This window comes from Sparus aurata, chromosome 22, assembly GCF_900880675.1.
Source record: "Sparus aurata chromosome 22, fSpaAur1.1, whole genome shotgun sequence".
Classification (NCBI taxonomy): Eukaryota; Metazoa; Chordata; class Actinopteri; order Spariformes; family Sparidae; genus Sparus; species Sparus aurata.
The window spans coordinates 15748881-15762938 of NC_044208.1; the positions used below are offsets into that span (position 1 = coordinate 15748881).

Consider the following 14058-nt stretch of genomic DNA (forward strand, 5'->3'; position numbering starts at 1 on the left):
CATCTTGGGCGGTCTCTCAACAGATCACAAGAGATTATGCATTTTTGATGAGTTTGATTCTTTCACACCAAATTTGTCAACGAACATCTGGCTCGCTTCAGGCCTTGATTCATCTTCAGACATACTCGAGAGCAGTGCGACCTCAGAGGTAGCTGTAATCCAAGAAGACACACCAACACTATAAAATGCAGCCATCAGCTCATTGTCACCTCCCGAGGCAGCAGCAGGAGTTTGTGGCAGGGTGTCCTGGCTGTTAACAAGACTTTAACTAGAACTTTGCAGCTTTGGTTCCTGCAGTGTCCATGTGTGCTTGGTCAAGCCCATTTTCTAATTTTGTACATCATCAGACGCACCTTAATGGTGCACTATGCAACTTTTCTGCAGGCTTATAACAAACAGAGCGCGAGGGCTCTCGATAGATGGAACAGCACTTGCTTTAAATCCCCACGTTAACATTTGTATTTAAACATAAAAGCATCAGCTTGTATTTTGGGTTATGGTCGACGGAGTGTATAATTAAAATGGTTACAAAAAAGTCACATATTGCACCTGTGAAGTCTGATCTGACATGAATTGGAGGTCAATCAAGTGAGGCTTGGATTGGTGTAAAATTGTGAAATTTTTTTTGTTCCATTTAAAGGGATAGTTCAGTGCTGTGTTTCGATATTCATACTTCCATGAGTACACTGAAACGTAGTACACTATCCGCACTTCTAAGTACGCTGATTTCAGCAGGTGAGTGTTGTTCCAAATCTAATACATTGTTGCACACTCAGTGTTTTTGCGGTAATAAGGGCACCATCTGGGTCCTTCAGGTACACTTCTTTTAGCTGCGATCGATATCGGAACACCCCAAGTACTCAAATTAAGTATAGAAAGTACGGGAAGTATGGATATCGGAACACAGCACCGGTCCTCCAATGTGGGGTTGTTGGAGGTACTCATGTCTAGTCAGCGAATCACCTGCAGCAGATGACCGTCAGCTCTCCCCCTGTGCGGAGAAGCAGTGTGTAGCACCGACAGGGAAGCAGAGCAATGTACTGCTAAATGGGGCCGGCAGGGTGACGTATTTTAGCCATCTACAAGAAGGCCCACCTAAAGAAATATATATCTGTTTACACTTTGAACATTTTTGGTGCTTTACATTGCAGACTGGTAAATTTCTTAATGTTAACAACACAATTCATCTCGTTTTAGTTCTGCGACAGAAAGAAAATTGAAATCAGAGAATACACATATCCAATATGGTTATTATTTATGTTTAGTAAGGAAAATCGAAGGAAATATGTTTCTTTTCTTGACATTTTCTGATTTTATCTTGGTTATTTGTTAAGCTAACAGGACAGGTTGGGGCTAGCTGGTTAGCATACTAGCTTCGGTAGATATCTCTTAAGCACACTGCATAGATGTCTTTGAAATAACGTCAACACTGTTGTTTCTTCTCACTCTGTTGATAACCTTTCTTCATTTCTCTCTGTTTTCAGAAACAATCTTGCCATATCTGACAACTTTCTTCTTTAAAATCAGCATCAAGTTTAGCATCGTACAAACATGATTTACAGGAAATGCAACCAAGCACACAGCCACTAGCTCTTTCTCTCAAAATGATATATTTGATGTAACCGTTATGTAATTTGTTTTTACTGTACCAGTCTGGGTGAATAATAACAGGTGGAGGGAGTATTTAACAATTTCAACCTGCAGAGTACATCCAATGGTGCAACTGGCCCCTGAGCGGCTCCACTGGTTCCACCAGCTTGGTCAGCGTTCAGCCTAAGACGAAAAGCAATGATGAATGTTCATCTGGGAATGCACCCCAAGGTTGTTAAGACATACAGCACTGTAAAATCTATCAAGTAAGAAAAAAAAACTAAACACATCCCTTCTCTGTGGCTCATCTGACGACTCTAACAGGCCCCTTTTTGTGCCTCCTCCAGCTCAGGGAGAAATTATCTGACGTCTTCGTCCTGACCCTGCCGTGAACTGACAGGCATAATAATTGTTGTGTAATTAATCATGAGCGCAGGTTGCAGACTGAATCTATTCACTGCGGAGAGAAAAAAACAAACAAATCATGTAGGGAGAGATGTTTTAATTTTGTGCCTGGTGCAGAAAGACGCTGGATGTTGCTTTGTTGTGTGAGGCTGACACTAATTGAGTTTTCCTTTTTCTTATAGACTCGCTCCCTCCTCTCCTAGCACACACACACACACACACACACACACACACACACACACACACACACTGCAGCTGGTGACTCAGGGTTCGCTTGGTTGGTCCGCAGGGCTCTGAGGATTTGTAACCTAAAATCCAGACTTGCACAGTGACAGTGTAACATCTCAGTAACTCTGCAAGACATTTGAAGTCTGGTGTGGTTTGAGAGTTGGGTGGAGGGGGGAGCGTTATAATTCAGCCATGCAATTTGGACTTAACATACTGATGTGTTTGCCAGCGCTGAGTTTTACGAGCAGGGCTGAAGTCCGAACCGTCAAAATGCAACTGAAGATCTAATACAAAATAAAGAGAAAAAGTCTGCTTTAATTCTTATCATAACTTCCGTGGAGGTTATGTTTCCACCTGTGTCAGTTTGTTGGTTGGTTGGTTCGTCAGCAGGATTACACAAAAAACGCTGAACGAATTTTCACAAAACTTGGATGGAGGATCTGTCTCGGCCAAGGATGGACCCTTTTAACTTTTGGTGTAGATTGGGATAAAGGGACAGATCCATGACTTTTTTTCACTGTCCTCATGTAAACTTCTATGAGTCCATTTCTAAACTAAACGGTAGCTACTGTTGTCCTCTGTTAGCAGAGAGAGGCACTTAGACGAGACGCTCGAGAACATGCATAAAGTCACATCCTTTGGACTGTCACGGGAAATCTGACTGGAGTCCTTCGTAAAGAAATCCACAGTCAAGCAGCAGTAAACGACTTCGTCCAAAGAAATTGTCCAAAGACTTGTAGAGACAATAGATAGAGACACGAGGAGGGTCTCATGTTTCATGTCACGTTACTATCCGCTCACATATGGCCAATAAAAAGAAATGCATAGGTGTAAATTGCTACGTAAAGCCTCTTTAAGTAACAAGAGAGCTGGCCCTAATGCAGCATCCGAGACCAATGGCTGCCATTTTGACAACAGGGAATACACTACCTTGCTGGGTTTAACGGCTGGTAACCCAGAGCCAAACACTAGTCACCTAATAGGAGCGCTAACGGTAACATGCACGACTAAACGAGCAGCTAACAGCAGCTAAACACCATAAACCACCTTGGAACCAGATCCCCTGTTGTCAAACTGGCCGCAGTTGTTCTCCGAATTTGTGCGTTAGCAGCTACTTTGGCATCAAGTAAAGCCATCTGTTCATCAGGAAACTCCATAAATAACTGAGGGTTGATGCAAAGAGAAAACCCGCAAAACAGTCTCCATAGAATATGATCCACTTTCAAGCACATCAGTGACAAAAGTTATACATTTATGTTTTTTGTACAGTAATCAGTGACACTCACCACTTAAAGTTGAAGATTGACTGATGGGTGGATGGCATAACATGAAAGTCCCCATGAAACAGCTAACTGAATGCTAGTAGTAGCTGTAGTTACGTGTTTCCTGTAAACACTGGCAGCAACATAACCCAGTTTCAGTGATCGGGCCCAGTCACGAGCAACATTTTCTTCTTTTTATACATCCCTGGCAGCGTCATAAAGTAAAGAAAGCTTTTATTGGACAAAAAAACTGATACACGCCCCTAAGTGCAGGATGAGTCACCATCATATCAAGTTTGATATTGAATTATTCTTGATTGAGTCAAAGGGGACTGAAGGACTCCTGCGTAGGTATGCAATCTTCTAAGTCCCATTTTTGTTACGCTTGCTTTGGTACAAAATGGCCAGTTTATAACTTATAACAGGGCGTACTCCAAACCCACGGTAGCCCTTCCGAGCGGCCTGATGACAAAAGGCTTTCAACACACTCGTGATACTAGCAGATGCTACAAGACAAAAACTGCTCGAGGGGAGTCAAATGTTGGGGAACTTGAGGGAGAGGAAAGAAGCAATGCGAAAAAAGACTCCCAAAATATCCCCCCAGTTCTGTCTGTGAAGTTGAAAGTGACAACTGCAATACCTTTGTTCTTGGAGTGCAGCCGCAAAAATAGCTTTCAATAATGTATTAGGAGAATAAAGACTGTGAGCTGATTTCTGTCGAGACGGCGCTCGGCTCTATGTGTGCCGAGACCAGGAGCTTTCTCTGCTGTGCAGTGACTGTGAGAAAAAGATCAGGCTGGCGAACACAAACTGATCCTCTTGACTTCTAAGATTGCTCTACTTACCCAGCGTGGAATAAAATCTTGGCCCCGGAATGAACAGCTCATCCCTCTCTACATGTATTTGCGTGTGATCTCATGTCTTCACTGGGGGACCGGACAATCACCGGAACAGGATAATTACTCGGGACTCGTTCCCGAAACGTCGCTCATGCATGCAGTTGCACGGACAACCACTGTTTCCCCCCCCCCCCTGCTCTGAGCGGAGGACAAGCAGAGCAGAACGGCAATGTAATGACTCCAAAAATGCAAAGTGCCCCTGACCAACAGAGCATTCACCTGAGGCTATGGAGGTTTAATTTCTTGCGTGCCTGAGTGTGATAAGTGGCAATCCAAATGTTGTGACTTTCCTTCAAGCTCTGTGGAGGCCAAACCAACTGCAGCACAAGTGGGGGGAAAAAAAAAGACTGATCTGAAAGTTGAAGGAAGAAGCACAACAGAATTCCAGCAGACATCAATTATTAAGACAAGCAAGACAGCAGCGACACAATCTACCGATAACCGCTTTGTTTTGGTGTGCTTGACAGTATTTCGGATGGTTTGACTCAGACTGAAATGTTGCATCCAGAAGTGAATATTTCAACAAAGGCATGTGACATTCCCTCTCGAGTCAAAGATCTCGGGGTCACTGAGCTTTTGCTGTCCTGGCTTTCTCCAGAGGTCATCGTCAAACCACGTGGAGGGTTTTTAATCGCACACTGAAGCATGTAATTGCATATAGAATCGTTTCGGTTGTCTGATCTGCAACTTTGCTTTTTTTGGATTACTCACCACTCTCATCTACTAATATTTTGGCAGCATCATTCCAGCTGTCAGTGTACCCTTGGGCCTCATGACATCTTGCATACTGACGGACGCGGGTGACGTCATCCAGGCTGAGCTGATGACCTTAGAAGAGTGCGGCCCAATGCAATTTTGCTGTTTTCAGCAGTAAAGCCTGTAATAAACCCACTGTATGACAGGGCTTGAGACAAACGCTGTCCAGTTGACCCATTGATGATAGAAAAAATATGTTTGCAATGAACAGAGATCTTTTGTTTGTTTTATGAATTTATAACTATCAATTAGCGACAACCGTGAAATGAGCACTGACTACTATGGAGCTCATCTTATCATGCTATAACTGCTACTCAGCACGCAAGCTGCAAAAATATAAAGCGTTAAAATCAGAAAGGATGCAGTAAACTCACTAACAACCTACTTTTCCCTGCTAAATTGTGAGCGGCAAATCCATGTCAGAATTAAGAGGAGAAGAACTAGTCAGCAGTCGGTTGGGAGCGGAGGCTTGTGGTTTTCTTTGTTTGTTTTGGAGCTAGCAGCTAACGGAGCTAAACACACAGCAGGACTGAGAGCTTCTTCTTGAATAATATGAGGCGTTAAACAGTGAACTGCAGTTTAATGTGACGACACAACAAGTTTACAGTAAATAAAACACTTATCCTTAGTGCAGTTTGTAGGTAAAAGTACTTTGAATAACTAGTTTTCTTATGCAAAGGAGTGATTAAAACCTTTTCCTGCAGGAGGCACTCCAACCACCTGCAACACACTGCCAGTATCTGATGTAATGTCTTTTTCTCATCTTCTACAGGTTATTATTTGTTATGTTGAGCAGTGTGTGTGAATAGACCCTCTGAAAGATCTAATTTTCTTTTATTCAAAACACGGGCTCCTTCTGTAGATTCACATGATGTAATCTTTTAATTTATGCCCTTTTCTTGTCCCACTGCTGACTGTTATGACTACACACAGGCAGATAATGACTCTTTTCAGTAAACATGTAATCTTTGATTTTCAACTATGAAGAAAACATAATGGATATTTATGCCATTTTTTAAGGAGATATCATCATGATGATCTCATCCACCCGGCACACCCACCCACTCACCTATCAGTCTGTAAAAGAAGCGTGTTTAACACTCGGTGCAATCCTCAGAAACTCTACAGGTATAATACCAGGTAGGTTGGACATTTCTTGGAAATGCTTTTTCTTGTTCCCTTTGTGCATCACACTGACTCATTTAAGCACCCTGACTCATGTTGTCCTTGCTTATCTGTAATTGTAAGTACAGTGAGATACGAACAAACACTGAACTCGACCCGACCCGACCCCGCAGAAGCCTCGTCTGTCTCCATAGTGGGGGGTTGCGTGGTTGGAAAATACAACAAAGCCTGGTGCACTTTAAATGAATGTGGGAGCTGGAGAGCGTGACCTGTCTCACTGTCTCTCTGTCTGTCTGTTTGTCTGTCTGTCTCTACACTTCCGCTTTTACTCATCCGCCTCTCAATCAGCACTTCCTCTCAGCCCCTCTGTGTCTGAATGGCTGTGGGGGGAGATAATGTGGTTGAACTTTTCAACATGATACAACTCTGACACCAGGTAAAATGTGTCATTTGGATACGTAATGCCTAAAGGGGGGCAGGTTATTAAATGCATTAATGAAGGAGCTTTTAACCATTTTATAAACAAACTGTTGAAATAATGCGTTAAAGCCGGGCGGGTCTTTGTCATCCAGATCCCCAGGCATTTAGATACATCATAACAGTCTACGGATGGAAACGTTGGTCTGTCTCTGAATTCTTGCATGGATGAATCCTAATGACTTGGTTCATATTCTTGGTTTATGGAGAAATGTCTCAATAACAGTTGGATGGATAATGATTAAATTTAGTCCAGTAAGTCCCTGATTTCTCACCTGGCGTCTTCCTCAGGACATTGGACCACTACTTTGGTTTCTATCAACCTTCTCAGCTAACAAGCAATTAGTAGTATGCAAACACACAAAACTAATTCATGAGTTTCAAATGTAGTCCTACACCTGCCATGTTGGGGACCAACACAGGTGTTTCAATTTGAGTTGTGTTTCTGATTGGCATAGAACTAATTAATTAGTTTGAAACACCTGTGGGTCCCCAACATGGCAGGTGTAGGACTACATTTGAAACTCATGGATATGGTGAACATTGTAGGCAAACCTGCTAATCACCAGCACCTTAGCAGTCACTTTGAGCGTGCTATCATGCCGATTTAGCTCAAAACACTGATTAAAACCACATCTTTATCTTACCTTTATTTTCCATAATATTACCAGTTCACACAAAAAGGACCAGAATCAACTATGTGTTTGTCTGTCTGTCATTAAGCGACATTCTGACATCCTAAACCTGTCAGTGGCACTAAAGCAGGACTTAAACTCTCCATGTTCACTGGTGCACCATTGCTCGAGGCCCCACTACGTCCCACGTGGCATTAAGTCACCACACGGCGTACGTGTCGTCTCTGTGTGCACCTTGATTTTGTTGTGATGTTTGCTACAACAAGCTATAGAATACATTTGTGCATGTACGCAACACATCTTCTAAGAGGACTCCAGGAAGTATAAACAGAAGTACTACACTACAAAGACAGCTGGACTCATGTTATGTGTTTGTATTGCTTTCTGGAGTCTGTCTGGCGGATACATGCGCAGGTATACAGTCGTATTTAGATCGTAACCCCAGAACCATGAAAGATCTTGTGAAAGTGACCCAAAGTATCATATTTACCTAACTTTAATCCAGAGGTTTTTGTGCCTTACCTGATCCTAGCATCAGTGTTGTCATATTAATGAAATACAATGACTTTGTTCGACAAGCATTTTTACAAGCGATGAGTGTTTTGCCAATATCCAGTACAGTCAGTCGGAGATTTTAGGTGGGTCGAGAGTGGACATCAGCCCTGTTGTCAGCAAAATCACACACCTTTGCTAAAATTCACACCTTTACAGCACTTCCGGCCCAGGAAACTTTGGTCGACAGTGGAGCTAAATCAGGCTTCTGATTTGGTCTTTACGGGACATTTGTAGAATATCATGAGACCGATCCCCTGATGAATCTAAATGTTCTCATGCACTTTATATTCAACTTCACTCCACACGATATAGAGGCCGAACACTGATCTAATCAAATCAAGCTTTGTAACCCCCGCTGAATCTGTCTACCGCTAAATTTTCATTGCCTGACCTCACTCAAAACTGTGCGCTTCTTCTTTTGTATCCAAAAAGCTGTGATGGTGTATTACAGGCTGACATTTCACCGTTGGCCTTTTTTTCCCTCCACGCTGGCCTTTAAATTTGCTGTTTGTGTGTCTTTGTCCTGCTGTGTTTAACTGTGTGTTAGGTCAGATTAACAAATGGTAAGGCCGGTGGCAGGCTGAATAACAGCATTAACCAGAGAACAATGGGAGCGTGGGACTAAGCCCTTTCGCAACCTGTCTGACAGCTTGTAGCGTTGATGTCATCCTCTGACTCAGGCCGTTACCACCGCCGCTGTCACCCTGGACGCTTGGATGCATGACATCACCAAATGACACATATCACTCTTCACTACTACCTTTCTGCTTTGTCTCTCTTGCTCCAGTCGTTTGCATACTCATCAGCTTTCCTGCATTGTAGACTTCCACTTTGTCAGTCTGTGAACAAGGAGGGGGAGAGCATGAAAGGACATCATGAGTTTTCCAAGGAGACTCAGATAAAGGGAGAGAAGAGCAGAGGACAAAGATGCTTGGGTCATGTGATGTGCTCTCAGGAGGGTGCACGCAGTTACTGATGTTGGCTACAGATAAGAGAATAACAGGAGTATGGTGAATTGTTTCAATAACAGTGAATGATGTACAGCAGGTTAGATGGGGATAGGTGATACGAACACATTGTCACTATTCAGTGAAAAAGCTCCCAATTCTGTGATTGAAAGGCTCTGTACGTTGCATCTATAGCTGCAGAATGCCGGAACACTATACTCTTTTTTGTTAAGGATACACTTTCTGTTTCTCGCTCATCACAACGCTGTACTCAGTCTCTGGTTAGGTTTGAGCACAATAACCACTTGGTCAGAGTTTAGAACACACCATGGTTTGGCTTAAAATACTTGCTTTGGTCGCCATGACCACGGATGGAGATGGTCTGACTTCCCCGTGACAAATAGCTGCTTTCGGGTTGCCACAAAAGCGGATAAAAATCTGACCTTAAAAAACATCCTCTGGTGGGACTTGAGCCGCAGTCGCCTGTTTGACAGAGTCAGAGACAAAGTCAGCTAATAAGCATTTAATGTGAACATTATATGCTTCAAAGGTCAACCTTGGACGTGTCTGTGGTTTGCAGAAACGCTAACTGCTAACATTATGTCCTGGTGACTGTGACTCAGGCATGGGGAATGTAAATGTTATATTTTTTGGCTAACTAAAAAAGTAGTTTAATAGTCCTGGTCTTCAGAATGACATGGTTACAGAGGAGGCTGATATCTATCCAGGACCTATCTTCTATTTTAATGTAAGCCCAGGACTGGTCCCAGGCAGACACCCCTTCCTCTGACTGCACCTACATTTATAAGATGCTGTTTCCACCATTGCACAAACCCATTATTCAGTTCTGGGACCATTATGTACTTCCAGTGTCTTAAAATAACTCAGTTATTATACCCACAATAATAACAGTCAACACTTGGATATGTCTGGTATTTTGGATCAGTCCCTCAGTAAACAGAACTTTGGACTTAAAGGGACCAGCTGCTTAAAATTTCTGAATCCTGGATCCAAAGTGGTCCAACCAAACTGCATTAAAAAATGAATTTGACCAAACGGATAAAAGCTCATTATAATGAAAACTCAAAGTCACAGAGCTGAAAGCAGAGCTGTTTTTCTCAGCTAACTGAAAGCTGATTATTTGGAGATGAGTGGCTTTAAACAGGGCGTCAGTGGCATACATCTTAAATTAAGACCTGTTAAAGGTTTTTTTTTGTTGTTCCCATTTACACATCAGGATAAAAGGATAAGAATAATAACAACAACTGATATTATTAGACTTGTTAAAGACATGTAAGAACAGGTTTTAGGGGATTAATGAGAGTCTGTTGAAAACTCGGGAGAAAGCTTGTGAAAGGATCTCAAATGTTGTATGCTGGGAAAGAAACACGTGAAAAAAATGTACAACAAAACAATAAATACAAGGTGCAAATGGAACTAGTCACAATTGTCTGAAAAAGTGTCCCTATATCTCACTGCTGTGCTACTTTTTAGGTGTCTGTGTCTTGTATTATTAATATATAATACTTGGTAAGATTTAGAGGTTTTGCGGTAAGGAAGCCCTCAGTCAAACACACTATTTCCTCCATTTTCCTGTGATAACAAGCTTAATTTGATTGTTTTATTTTTCGAGACCACGAGTTATTTATGTCTTCATCACGGAATAACAAATGTTGTTTCCCTGAGATAATGAGATCATTTTCTTGAGATCTCGACCACTGCTGATCTAATAAACATTAGGCTATAATAGGAGGGAACGACGTTTTGTGTTGTCGTGATCTCAGGATGATTAAGCTCCTTTTCACAAGATCTCCAGAAAATGATCTTGTTATCTCAGAAAAAAACATATCCAAATGTTATTCTGGGATAATGACATAGATAGCTCACAGAAAACACTCACCGCCCCATGACTTTTTAGGGCTTCTGTAAAGCTAAAATTCAGACACATCTTAAGTTTCCTGTCTTATCAATTTAAAAAGAAATCTGTCAAATTTAAGCCTCAAACCCAAAAGATGTCCAAAAATTGCACACAAAATATTCAAATCAACTGATCCTCAATGCTTAATATAGTAAAACAAACCAAACAAAGGGACCAAAACTGTGGTGAGCTGAGTGCCTGCTTACTGCTGTCGCTTTGTATTTTGCTCCCTGTCAAGGCTTCATGTGTTCATCGCATCATGTTCATCGCTTCCTGTATGCATAACAGCACACATCAGCCACACTCAGAATAGAATTTATGCAAATAAGGTGAACCTACAGTAGAGCGTCGGTGTCAGTGTTGTTTGGGCTGATCTGACGGGTCTATTTTCTCACAAATTTTACGAGTTCTGCAACTTATCAAGGTCCAGCATATGTGAAGCAGCTGTGTCATCATGATGAGCTGTTTTACACAGTGTGGATGAAAGGAGGAAATTCCACTGCAGGGGCATATTTATTTTTTTTTTCACATGTATTAGAAGAAAAGCAACAAAAAAGTAATGCTTCAATGTGTCTCACCAGAGGAATACAATGCAGGATTTATTATACGTTTCACATGATGTGCATTAAACATCTTAAAGTGGAATATAGCATTTGGACACTTTCTCAACCCATCATAAATGAAAATGCTCATTGGTTTTAGTCCAACTTTAATACTGTCTTAAAGAAAAAGTTCACCCAAAAACGAAAATTCAGTCATTTTCTCCTTGCACTAATGTTGATGGAAAGCTGGGGGAAGTTTCGGCGTCAACAAAACATTTCTGGAGCTTCACAGCAAAACAGAGTTGCAGCATTCTCTTAAAAAACTGAAGTAGATGGAGACTTGTTTTAAAACTTTTAGAAAATCACGGGGAAAATGGCATAATCCAAGTCTCCGGAAGACCCTTGATCCCAACTTGATTTAGAAAGATGTTTGAGCTGTGCACCCAGAGTGACAACAGAGTGACTGTTGAGCTTGTGCACCCAGTTCAGACGGATTGCGTGCTAACTCTTTTAGCTTACATTTCTGCCCCCAAGAAAGGTGTAAATAACTTCTTTTCACATGTTTTTGTTTTCTTTTAGTTGTTTTTAATGTTTTCAAAACAAGTCCCAATGTGCAGAACAATGCCGCAACTCTGTTTTTCTGCAGAAATATTTTGTGGACGACGAAATTTCAGCTGACTTTCTATCAGCATGAGTAGATAATGACTGTATGTTCATTTTTGGGGTGACTAAGTAAGTAAATAAGTATGCCAAAAACTCAATTTTATGTGTCCAGTAATGGAGAAATGAAATGCTAAATAATTATTTGCTATTCACTGAATAACTTAGCACATCTGTCATTCAACTTTTGTGGAATTTGTTAGACTGTACATCTGCTGGCTGCTTAGATTTACCTTGCAAAATCCTCTTCTGGTCAACAGGAAGTGAAGCTTTTTACATTTCTGACAGCTGCAGCAGCTTGCGTAGAATAATAAGCAGAAAGAAAAGAAAACTTCATTTCAAAATCTGCTTCATTGAGGACACAAAAAACACAATAGTTTGACATGTTAACAAAAGCCAGATAACTGCCCTGTAACTCCTGACTTTCTATACATGGTCTCCCATTAATTTACAGTCTAAGTACTGCAGTTATAGTCCAGAACCAGCAGAGGTTAAACTCGAACCCTCCTCTGGGACAGACACGCAGAGCTGAAAGGCCCTGGCTCCCACACAGCCACGCAGCAGGTGACTCCCTGTCCTAGAAACAGTTGCTATTTAGACGCGATTAGCAGTGGGTGCAGACAGAGTCATTGTTATTTATATTGTGTTATCCCCGTGTTTGCTTCAGAGGTCGAGTATTCCTGATAAGTCGCTCCACTCGAGGGTCACGGCTGAGGAGTTTGGTTTATAACCTCTAAGAAGACGCAAACGTTTAATAAACAGACTCTCGCTGTGGGCGATGGGTATAAATATCTGAGGACATCATCTAATACCCTCAGTCTTGTAAATCCATCCATGTGTATGATATGCTTCCATTCTGGGATAAGGTCAGAATTAAATTGGGCTCCCACCGCAGGGAGAATGACAGTATTTGCTATTCTTGAGATCGTTATCTCAGATTTCACCAAAGCACGAGGTAAACCAATATCACAACCCACAGCCACTATACATATACATCGATATGAAGATCAGTGACACTTTAGTATTGACTTCATGCACTGAGTGTACATGCGAGCAAGTGAGAGTGAATGTTTAAATTTTTCTGATCCTTAACTAGACAATATTTGGTTGTTGCTAAGTGACCGTGAGGATGATTCACCCCTCCTCAGGCGAAGGGACATGGCAACTTGAATGAATAATACTGAGCAGACGAGCCCAACTCAGAGAAAATAGGGTTGTTATGAGTTCCCTGATGTAGCTGTTATTGTTAGATGTAAACTATACTTCTGCCGGTAATCTGTCACGGCCGCTGGCCTCCTCGCACAGGCAAGGCTTAAAGGAGACATTTGTCCTTTTAGTGGAAGATTTTCTTATATTTTCACAACCTGCAATCATCGGTCGTTCTCAGCCCTCAGATGGAACTACCCCTCGGGGTGGTGAGGTGGTTTTAGAGGAGGTGGGTCTCACAAGACGACGCATGAAATGTGTTCAGATGTAGCGCTGATGAGTTTTGGGATTTTAGACAGCTCTTGGTTTGTTTAAAGTTTTTTTTTATAGAACTCAAATCTTTTACGTGATTATATAATTTGAATAAGAAATGTAACTATTTATTTTGTAATCATTGTGGAAGTCAGAGGAGGTTGTTTTTATTTCTATCTGCAAATTCTAATCCAAATGTGTACAAATGTCTGTTATTTAAGCACAAACAATTCCACATGGGACATTATTTTCCTTTCGCATGTTCACATTTTAGTTCACGTGTTAAAATAGCCTCATGTGAAAAATGTGGAGTTAATATGTGAAGAAGAAAGTTTTATGCGATTTCATGTGCCATGGTTTGCTTTTGCGGAAATTGTAATCCACATGTGAAAAAGGCCAATCACATGTGAATGTATGTATAAATGTGTGTGTGATAATCTCATATTTAGTAACTTTCATTCATGTGTGAGGAAGGTCGATCACATGTGAAAATGTCCAGTTTACCTGTGGCCTGTGATTAATAAATAAATTGACTTTTCTACAGCGCTTTTCCAGTTGACTGACTGCTCAAAGTTCTTTACACACATGGTTAGATTCACCC

At 41.5% G+C, this 14058-nt stretch overlaps 1 long non-coding RNA gene across 1 annotated transcript in view; it reads right to left on the reverse strand.

The window, feature by feature from the left end:
• Positions 1 to 1360: 1360 nt before the first annotated feature.
• The window catches only part of LOC115573959 (uncharacterized), a 101182-nt gene continuing 88484 nt past the window's right edge, over positions 1361 to 14058 (reverse strand). The window contains exons 3-5 of the long non-coding RNA XR_003982388.1: positions 12233 to 12296; positions 8693 to 8771; positions 1361 to 1773 (exon numbers count right to left, since the gene is read on the reverse strand). This is a non-coding gene — a long non-coding RNA (uncharacterized LOC115573959). The remainder of the gene's footprint in view (positions 1774 to 8692; positions 8772 to 12232; positions 12297 to 14058) is intronic.